This window comes from Piliocolobus tephrosceles, chromosome 13 (genome assembly GCF_002776525.5).
Source record: "Piliocolobus tephrosceles isolate RC106 chromosome 13, ASM277652v3, whole genome shotgun sequence".
NCBI classification, from domain to species: Eukaryota; Metazoa; Chordata; class Mammalia; order Primates; family Cercopithecidae; genus Piliocolobus; species Piliocolobus tephrosceles.
Window position 1 is genome coordinate 34,017,618 of NC_045446.1, and position 12,018 is coordinate 34,029,635.

At 36.0% G+C, this 12,018-nt stretch overlaps 1 pseudogene; it reads right to left on the reverse strand.

Annotated features, from left to right (window-relative positions):
• Nucleotides 1–11,208: 11,208 nt before the first annotated feature.
• Nucleotides 11,209–11,772, reverse strand: LOC111554661 (annotated as a pseudogene).
• Nucleotides 11,773–12,018: the final 246 nt, after the last annotated feature.

Consider the following 12,018-nt stretch of genomic DNA (forward strand, 5'->3'; position numbering starts at 1 on the left):
CTACAACCACTTTTTGGAATTATTATAGCCAACTGACTTGGGCTAGTGAAAAAAAAACATAACAAGACAAAACAAGAAGCAGGATAACATAATGACTTTCTGTGTGATTCTGAAGAAGTTACAATCTTTCTATGGAATTCTACAACATGCCTGTAAGATGGGGAAACTAGCCGTTCTATAGCTTTCAAATACAATTTTCCACGACAAGGGAGGTAGTAAGACCGGGATAGAAATTTGAACTCTTTGGAAGACAAGCACAGTTAACCCAAGTCATTACTCTCACATTACTCCTGGGTTTTTTTCTGGGCGCAAAAGAAGAACCAAAGTGCTGATTTCATTGGGACGCTGTAAGGCCAGGTGTTAATCGCGCTATGCTACAGTCATTTGCTATAACTAGTCTCAGACATTAATGCTGACCATGTGAGTTAACAACTCAGTAGGTCTGGGATTGTCCAGGGTTGAGCAAGAAGTGCTGAGCAGTAAATGTAATCCACAATCCATAAAATTAAGCCTGGTGGAGAAATGCAGTTCAAGGACATTTAAAACAGTTAAGCAAGAGGAAAAGCAAAACTGATGTTCAGTTACATTTTCTGGGTGGCATGTTGGGCTCACGGTGTGGAAGTGACCCTTTGAAAAGGTTAATGTCAAAGCAACTGCCTCCACCGTTAGTGAGTCGCTGAGCCTTTCCCTCAGGACGTGATTAGGTCTTTGAGAAGCTTGTAGAGGTGTTTCTGGAAGCTGTCTGCTGTGGATACCCTCTCAACTGCTGAACATGCGATGCTATTAATCTCACTTCTGAGCCCTCAGTTCCTCTTCCTAAAAAGATTGTTGTTTCTTGTTTTCTGCTCTCATTATTCCCATCTCTCTCAGCACCCTCCCCAAGATTCTACTGTGAGAACACAATTGGAGACATAAGGAAGAGCACGAGAGTACGACAGACAGGTAGAAGCAGAGATTCTGCAGCGTGGTATCTCTGAAAGCTCATTAACACCCAGACTTCTAAGCTTGAGCCTAGGAGACGATGGCCATGTGTAATGACCGTGCAGCCTCTTCTTAAGTAGCTCCACGTCATGGAGCTCATTGCTTCTTATAGCTTCCCTCCGCATCTTCGGAAGCCTCTGAATATAAAAATATATTTTTAAAGTGACCTGAAATCTGTCCTCCTGTAACTCCCATCGTTAAAGTTCTAGCCTTCTGCTACTGTATAAAACAAATCTAACCATCTTTGCCTAACAGCACTTTGAAAATAGCTAACCCAGGCCTCACGAACAGGGATGAATTCAAGTTTTATGAGAGCCGACATTTATACAATTTGAGAGGTTCTCTTTAAGAAAACTAATATAAAAGTACTTAGAAAGTTAGGTGCAAAAGTAATTTTATTTTAAATAGAAAAACATAATAAAGTATAGATTTTAAAAAGCTAACAATAATCCAGACATCACAAAAGTCAGAAAAATAACATGATAATATTATTAAATGCCCAGCAAATCTCTTTATTATGTTTATTTCCTACATTTTTGAATCAACTCTTATTTAACAATTATTTTGTAGTATTATTTTCTAAAGCAAAAATAAAAAGATAATTCAATCTGGTCTTTATCATCAGAATTTGTTTTTTTACTTTTGGTAGGTTAGAAAAGGTTTTTTAGCTACATCAGTTGTGATGGGTAATATCAATAAATTTTTAGGATTGTTGTCAAATTCGGGCAAGCCTCTACATGTTTCTTTTATATATGAGCTCTAAGATTTGGAAGAATTTTCCATAGACCAACTTCTGGCTCTAAACATTTCACACCTTGCTTCTCTACACTAGTCATAAACATCTGATGTCAGGTACTATATGACACTGGTAGTGCACACAGTTTCTGGTCTTGTATCTTCATGACACAGTTGACGATGGGTGAGCCAGCACAGTCAAGGAAAGAAATATTCCTGGAAGACATTTTTACCCCAGGATAGCTAAACCTACTTAACTGTGTACAGAAGTGAATGCAAACCACAAAAATATATCCTACTACACTCAAACTACACTCAAACTATATGTATCTTCATCTCAAGTTCTCCCTAGCTGGAGCTGAAAATACCCATGGCTGCTCCATTGCCCTCTGAAACAAAAGGGCATGTGAGGGAGGGGGAACCCAAGTGGAAAGAGACAATAGCCTTAACCAGTTGTAGTGACAATATCTTACTTTTGAAATGCTATTCAAATGGGTGACCATGTGAACTTATTGTTGGCCCTCTCCCTAGGTCTTAGGAGGGTCCTGTGTAAATAAGAGGTCCTTAATCTTAAGCTTCATTGACTTCACAGAAATCTGCCTCTGCCTGTGAGTCCTTGAAACAAAAAACAACCCACTTGGACAAAGAGACTCCAGTTCCCCTTACAATAAGTCCTGGGGGCTGGTGAGGAGTGATAAAACCAATAGCTTTGCACAGGATCAGGAAGTGAACTAGTCACGTGCCCTGTAATAGCCGTGACATTTGGACATGGCAGAAAGCGTGATATGCATTTACTGGCAAATTGACTGATCCACACTTTTGGGGCTGTCGTATCTTCTTCCAGTAAAAGTCCTTGCATCCTCAAGGCTTTGACTATGGAATGCAAAGCTGGTGTTAAATTGTATCTTATAAAGCCAGAATCAACCATGGTTTCAAGAATCAATATTACTTAGGAGGGAAAAATGTGTGTGCTAGTCACATAACATTTCCATTGAGCACATAACCATTTAGCTTCCTGTTTCTTGTCTATGGCATAAGAAGGGAAAGGCTATCTAGAAACTAGATACATTTAGTTGAATAGATGATGTTACCTCTCTCTTTTTGCACTTAATGTATCTTGGGTCATATTGTTTATTCATTTATTTATTTTAAAAAGAATGCATTTTACCATCCCCACTCAGCTTCAAATGTCTCAGGGATAGGATTATGTCATATTCTTAAAAAATTATGTTTGTATTCTCAACATTTTTAATATACCCTGTACATAGACGACATCATACAACATTATTAATGAGAACTTTTTACATATATTTAAAGTACTCTATAGAGTTTAACAATTGAAACAAAAATTGATTTGTATCTTTTTTCTCATACTGTTCCTCTATTTTCCCTTTCTCCACTTTCTTCCTCTATCCTTATGCCTTAATTCATCCCTCTGTCTTTTGTCCTCTTATTTTCACCAAGTTCAGGGCTTTGCAAACAGAAACAGTTTGACTCCTGGCTTTGCCACTTACTGGCTGTGTGGCTTTGGGCAAGAGAGTTAACCATTTGAGCTAGAGTTCCTGCACCTACAAGATGGGGCTAATAAGAGATCTTCTCAAAATTGTTGTGTTCAGTTGATAAAAGAATGCAGTGAGTCTCAACCCTTTTGGAACAAATGCTATAATAATTTTATTGCAATTGTTCTGCAAATACCTCCTTTGCTATCTTGAGAGAAAATTCATAAATTATGGAACCTACATACACACACAATAAAAAATCTATATAGTGCCCACGTGTGACATAAAGATATAAAAGAAATTTATAACGAAATAAATTTTAAATGCTGAGGTACAACTACACTAGATAATATAACTAAGTGATGTGATTTTGCACCTACATTTTTCACCATATATATGATAGGTACAAATGGAGACCAGTATGGGTGTGTACTATTAATACTCAAGTATCACAGAGCACAAAATAAAGTGTGGTCTCTTCAGCTTACATCATATTGCATTCCTGGAAAGTTATATGTATGTAAAAACCATGAATGTAAAAACTAGGCAAAAAATACTTCGTAAGTAAAATGAAGGCAGGTTCTAGGCCTAGATAGTTGCAAACAAGTTTTTATCCCCAAAGCTGTTCCAATGGGCCCTTTGAAATTCAGGTAGCATGAAGGATAATTCTTCCTCAGGCACAACTGTTTCAGGCATTGCAGGTTATAGAGCATAATGCATTTTTGGTTCCCACTTGTATAGTTTTTTCTAACACCAACTGAGTGTCCGACAATTCAATTCAATCCTGACAGTATCTGGGATTAGTGCAGGTACCACAGGTTAAGGACTTAGTCCCACAAAACTGTCCCACTTCAGATGCCAGCTGCAAATGGGGTGCCCAAGCTACCCAGACGTCTATTCAACCAACTACAAATATAGGAGTTGCCACCCTTCAAAATTCACTATAACAACTCATAGAAGTCAGGAAAGTACTATACTTACTATTACAAGTTTGTTCTAAAGGATACATTCAGAAACAGCCAAATGGAAGAGATGTGTAGGGCAAAGTTTGCGGTGGGAGAAAGGGAGGGCAGAGCTTTCATGCCCTCTCTGGCCTGGCACACCTCCCTCCTGGCACACTGATGTGTCCACCAACCAGGAAGCTCTCCAAACCCTGTTGTTTAGAGACTTTCTTGGAGGTTTTATAACAGAGGCATGATTGATTAAATCACTGACTATTGGTGGTTGAACTGAAATCTCTTAGCTTCTCTCTCTTTCCAGAGGTTAGAGAGGGCTGGTGCAGAGGGGTGGGACTAAGCTGAAAGTTCCAACCCTCTAATCATGGCTTGGTCTTTGTGGTGACCAGCTCCTATCCTGAAGCTATCTAGCCCTGGCCCTTCATGCCAAGAAACATCTCATTAGCATACAAAAGATAATTATCACTCGGGAGATTAAGAGTTTTAGAAGCCCTGTGCCAGAAACAGGGGACAAAAAACAAAATATTTATTTTTATTATATAACATACCACCTCATAAATGGCAGCAGTACTCTTCAATTTTTATGACAACAAAAAAGTGGTTCCACAAATTTTCAAAATGCCATTTGGGGGTGGCATCCCTTTGACTGAGAGCCACTAAAATAATACATCTCTGGGGTTCCGGCCTGTAATCTCAACACTTTGGGAGGCTAAGGCAGGAGGATCGCTTGAGGCCAGGAGTTTGGGACCACGCTGGGGAAATAGAGAGATCCCCATCTCTACAAAAATTTTAAAAATTAGCCAGGCATGGTAGTGCATGTACCTGTAGTCCCAGCTCATTGGGAGGCTGAGGTGGGAGGATCACTGGAGCCCAGGAGTTCAAGATTACCCTGAACTATGATCATGCCACTGCACTCCAGCCTGTGTGACAGAGGAAAACTATGTCTATAACAATAATAATAATAATACATTCTCTAAGTAGCTAGTGTAGTGCATAGATTATAGTAGAATTGCAATCCAAATTAGCTGTTTTCCTTTTTCCCTTCCTGTCTTTTTCCTCCCCATCTGTTGCATGTGCCCTGAAGCTCTGAGGAATTGCAAAAGGTAGAAAAACAACTATTTCCAAATCACTCCATTGGGGATAAAGCAATGAGAAAAACAAACATCAGTTAACTATAAAAAAAATCTATTCTGAGCCATGGACCCTTAGATATTCTTTCTGTCCTGCAAGACATCTGTACTCTATCAAGGTACACACTCACCTGATTAACTTATTGGTAGATGGGAACTTCATCATGTTCAGATAATTTAGAAGAAGTAGCTGCCAAAAGATTAAGGAAATAGTCTTGGTTGTGTTTGCTTCGAATGGTATTGAAATCAAAGGTGACATCAGACTTCCCTATGGGCTTCTGTTTAGTTTCATAGGGAAACTAAAAAGGAATTGCCTGTTAAGGGAAGAACACATTTGGCAACAGGAATTCTAGTGAGTACCTTTGGGGTACTGACGATAACCAGTGCCAACTGATTCCTGGTTCGAAGGAGTATGTGTCCTTTGGGGAATGACCACAAAACTTTCAACTTGAGGCTAGGGGCAAGAAGGGGCTTTGGAGAGATAAGGTGATAATAAATTGAGTTAATTAGAATTCCTTCTGGAACTCATTTTGATGCTCTTATCTGCCAACTCAGCGTGCATTATGGATGTTAACTCCTTTATCCTCATAACTTTTCTCTGAATTCATTATAGAACAGAGACACGATAGTATTTCAAAAGACAAAGTATTTCAGAGGGCAAAAAGAACAACTGTGGTGAACACACAGGTGAATGGGTGAAAATCTCTCAGACTCTTTGTTCTTATGGAAGTGGTGGTGCCTTGATGAGATACTGTTGAGAAAAAAAATCAGACACCTATCGAGGTTTTCATTAAATTGTTTTCATTAAATTATCACTTGGCATTTGATATATTATGAATATAATAATAATAATAACATGTCTCCTTAGTGCCATGTATTGAAACAAGCACTTCAAATCCTCATAGCAGTGCAAGGTAGGTTTTATCTCATTTTACAGATGAGAAAAACCAGGCTCCGGCAGGTTAAATACTTTTCCAGAGGTCCCACAGCTCAAAAGAAGACACTGAAACTAGGTGGGAATGGAATCCACCTGACTTCAGAGTGCTAGGGTTTTCCACTTCCCTACTCTCTCTGGTTTAAAATCTCCTAAAGTAAGCTCTTCCTCTCTTTTGTGCTGCAGTAATGCCTAAGACTTTCAGGGATGGGACAGGCACATGTTTAAAAATATGCATACAATTTATAAGCAAAATAAAAGTTTAGTCAATTTGGTCACATAAAAATAAAGAAAAAGTTTGCAGGACAAAAAACACCATATTAAAAAGACCAAAAGATAACCAAAACTAAGGATGAAATATTTGCGACATATAACACAGACAAAAATTGATCTACTTATTACATAAAGAACTCTTGAAAATTGAGGGATAAAGGACAAAAAGCATGCTAAGAAAATGAAAAAAAAAAAAAAGACATGAAGAGATAGTTCACCCAAAAATATAGAAAATGGTCCTTAGATATACAAACAAAGTTCAGACCACCAATCATTGTTATACAAATGCAAATTAAACCAACACTTAACTTACATACCTTTTCTCACCTATTAGATCGGTGAAAATTAACAAGCAGACAGCATATTCTGTTGGCAAGACTGTAGAGAAACAAGCATTCTCCTGCATTGCTGATGAGGATGCAAACTGGCACAACCGTTCTTGGTGATAATTTGGCAATGCTTGTCAAAACTACATACACACTTACTTTTGACCCAGGAATTCCAGTTCTAGGAATCTACACTGAAAATATATGTTCAGTAATATGTAAATACATAAATGAAATGTTATTCATTTTAGCATTGTTTGTAATTGCAAAATATTAGGAAGAAAAATGCTCAGGAGAGTGGTTTGGTTGAATCAACTACGGCTCATTCACTCAGTAGAGTACCATGTAACTGTAAAAAAAACAGAGTAATTTTTATATATCCTGTTACATTAAAAAAAAGCATAAAGTATATTTATAGCATGCTAACTTTCATGTTTTTCAAGAAAGACAGAGATATCAGAAAATATATTGGGATCTGCTAAGTTGTGAAAAAGAAATACAGGAAGGATAAACTAGACACTACTGGCAATAGTTACTGAAAGGGTCGATGGGAACAGGGTGGAAAGAATGGAGCACTGGGTATGGGGTAGCAAGGATGATGGAAAATGACTCTTCTCTGAGTATATCATTTTTAATGTCTAGTTCTGACTCTTAGTATATTTAGCATATCTCCAGAAAAAATTTAAAAATTTAAAATCAACCAAGATGTGAGGAGATTCCCAATGAAATACAAACAATAAACGTGATTCCAACATATGACAAATTAATAAATTAATTATACAACTATGCCAAAGGAGAGGAGAAGAAAAGAACTAACCTAAGTAACTTTGTCAAACCATGTTTTGACTGTATATTATGAGGCTAAAAATGAAATGAATTCTACACAAATATTGTATTCAAGTTGGCAAATTAAGTGTGTGTGTTTTTTTTTTTTCCCCACAGAGATAAAGGCTAGCAATCCTGAAACTCTTCATGTGTGTTCCAGGATTGAACAAATAAGCAAATATATTGTGGATAATGAATACCAGGTCCCTCACTATCAAAGAAAGGGTAACAAGTAAGACAATGGATAGGGCTAGAAAGAACACTGTAGTTTAATTGAAATTAGAGGAATCAGCATAAAATCATGGTTTATATAGACCAGGTAGACAGATTAGATAGATAGATAGATAGATAGATAGATAGATAGATAGATAGATAGACAGATAGATAAATAGAATAATGGTTAATTTTATGTGTCAGCTTGACAGGGCCACAGGGTGCCCATAATTTGATTAAAATTTATTTATTATACATTTGTAAATGTTTCTGGATGACATTACATTTGAATTGGTGCACTAAGTAACACAGACTGCACTCCCCAGTGTAAGTGGGCCTCATTCAATCTTTTGGAGGCTTGAATAGACCAAATGGTAGCAGAAGGGAGAATTAGCTCTCTTTGCCTGACCAGGACATCGGTATTCTCCTGCACTTGGACTTGTATCATTGGTTCTTCTGGCTGTTAGGCTTTGGGACTCAGATTAGAACTACACCTCTGGTTTTCCTACAGCCAACAGGTTGTAGAACTTCTTAGTCTCCATAATTGTGTGAGCCGATTCCATATAATAAATCTCTCTATATATGTATAGCTATAGAGAGAGTTTTATTGTATTATATATATATATTTGTTATAAGGAATTGGCTCACACAATTATCTAAATCTATATAGATATAGATACCTATATATAATATATATCTATCTATATAGATAGATACCTATATAGATAGTTACCTATTATATATAGGTATCTATATCTATATATTATATTATTTATTATATATTATATTTTTATAATACATAATAAATCTATATATATCTATATAGATTTATTATATAGATATATGTAGACATATATTATAAAATATAGCTAGATATAGGTAGATATATATTATAAAATTTGTATATATTATCTACATCTATATATTGTTTATATTCATATATAGATATACAATTCCTACTGATTCTATATATATTATCTAAATTATATATCTAATATATAGATAATATATCTATATATTATCTAAATGATCTAAATCTATATATAGATACCTATATATAATATATATCTATCTATATAGATACCTATATATAACATATATCTATCTGGATATCTATAGATATATGTTATAACTATATAACATAGATATATATTATAGATAGATATATGTGAAATGTTATATGATATAACATATATCTATCTAGATAGCTAGATAGATAGATATCTATATAGATATATGTAGATATATAGATTATATATTATAAAATTTATATATATTATCTATATCTATATATTATTTATATCTATAATAGATATATAATCCCTTCTGATTCTATATATAGATATATCTTTGCTGCTGATTCTATATATAGATACATATTTCCTATTGATTGTTTCTCTGAAAAACCCTGACAGATAGATAGATAAAAGATAGATGGATAGTATAAAATATCCATAAAAATAGATATAAAATAAAGAGATAAAATGTATAAAAAGATAAAAACAAAGATGCTTCCCTGTGAATGTGTGTGAGTACACATTGTCTATTTTCTAGCTCTGTCCACTGAGAAGGCCTAGAACAATGATACCCTAGTAGCAAAGAGCACACTTAGTGCCTAGATATTGGTTTTTCCAGTAAAAGGAACCAGAACTCCTTGGATAAATATTTGATTAGAGGGTTGAGAAAGGGAAAGTACAAGATGACTTGTAATATCTTGTGTGCCAGAAATGAAAGAAGTGCTCAAAAAAAGGATGGGGACATGTTACAAGGAAGCAGGAATGAACTTGAAGGGGTTTTGATGGCCAAATCTGGGGTGGTTTAAGGAAAAAAACAAACAAAACTCATGAATAAAATAAACAATCATTAGTTCACACCTATAAAATATTTGAATAAATAAATATTCCTTACAGTAGATTTCCAATCGATCAATGTGGAAAGAATGATGAAAACAGAAAATCACCATTAGGCAAATAGAACAGTGATAACTTTGGTAGACAAGAATTATTAATGGATACCAAAATTAGTAGGTTACAAAAAGGGTGATGAGAAACAGGAATAGCTGCAAAATATCTTCCCATGGGACATTTATTAAGTGATCAAAGTTAATAAGACCAGTAATAAAATATATTGACATCAGGTAATCCAGACATGATGCACCTAGAAGAACACACCATGACTTCTGTGACATTTTCCCCAAAATGTCAAAAATGCATGAATGTAACCTGAGAACATATCAGACAAATTCAAATTGAGGCACATTCTACAAATAACTAGCCAGAACTCTTTAAAAGTGTCTAGGCCATTAAAGAAAATGAAAAACAGAAACTGCCACAGACTGTAGGAGACTTGGGAGACATGACTACATACAATGTGGAACACTGGACTGGATCCTGAACCAGAAAAAAAGACGTTAGTGGGAAAACTGGTGAAATTCAAATGAATATCCCGTCCATTCTCACATTGCTATAAGGAAATACCCAAGACTGGGCAATTTATAAAGTAAAGAGGTTTAATTAACTCACAGTTCAGCATGACTGGGGAGGCCTCAGGAAACTTACAATCATGGTGGAAGGCAAAGGGGAAGAAAGGGATCTTCTTAACAAGGCAGCAGGAAGCAGAAGTACAAGCAAGAGAAATGCCAGACACTTATAAAACCATCAGATTTAATGGAACTCACTCACTATCATGAGAACAGCATGGGGGAAACTGCCCCCATAATCCAATCACTTCCCACTGGCTCCCTCACACAACATGTGTGGATTATGGAAACTACAATTCAATATGAGATTTGGTTGGGGACACAGTCAAACCATATAAAATGCTAATTACTTGCTGTCAATTATTGTACTGTGGTTTTGCAAGATGTTAATACAAGGGGAACCTGAGGAAAAGGCATATGAAAACTACTGTTTTGTGTACCCTTTCTGCAACTCTAAAATTATTTTAAGATAAAAAGTTAAAAATATACAGCATTTTTCCTTATAAAAGTAATGCTTATTAATTATAGCCAATTGAGTAAATTTTGCAGCACAAATTTTTTGTTAAAAAACATCAATAATTCCATCTCCACAAGATCAAATCTGTTCTTATTTTGGCATAATAACACACATACATTCATGTGTTTCCAAAATTATGCTAGCAAAATATTCATTCTTACATAACCTGCTTTTTTCCCCACTTACTATCACCAGCACTTATGCCATAGAATCAATATTCTTTAATATTGTTTTAAGCAGCAGCAAAGCATTCCATATACAGATATGTAAATTTATTTATTTATTTATTTATTTTAATTGTGAAATGATCATTTATTGAAATTTTTTGTGTGTGTGCTTCTTAACCAGCTTGGCATTCCACTGCACCACTGTTGACATCATCTATGACGTCATGAGGGTGGCGGCCATCAATATCACAGCCCACAGACTCAACAGTCCCCAAGACCTCTTTAATGATTCCAGAGAGTTATCTGGCTAAAGATCAGTGCCGCATCTGTCGAGCAATGTTGACAATCTCATCAAAAGTGATATTTCCACTGTGTTTAATGTTTTTCTGTTTCCTTCTATCTCTTGGTGGTTCCTTGAGGACTTTTATGATCATGGCAGTGGCAGAAGGTGCCACCTCATTCTGGGTCTGTCTGTACTGAATGGTCAGTTTCACTGTAATCCTCAGACCCTTCCAGTCACCGATTGCCTTGGCAATGTCATTACCAAGTTTTTTTGGACACAGACCTGGGGTGGCCAATCTTGGGGTCAGCCCAGATGTGGCACCAACTTTACCCCTGGTGCACCTCAGGTATACGACTTTAATCTTGCTGGGGTCAAACTTCGGTGGCATGGTGGAGGTCGCTAGTGTCAGATGAACCTGGATTCAGGACGACCAAAGAAAGTTGCACCTTGGCCTCCTCCGACACAAAAGCTGAAAGCAGATATGTACATTTATTTAACTCAGTATTTCCTGAAGTATATTTTGCAGAGCCTCTTTTCTGTAGTATATTAAGAAGCATTATGTAATAAAGGGGTTCAGTGACCAAAGGAATTTGAGAAGCACTGAGTTAAATGAAGTTAAATAATAGATTTCTTTTTTTGCAAGAATTCTGAGAAGATTCTTGCTAATATGCTTTGTAATTTCTCAAAATATAGATATAGT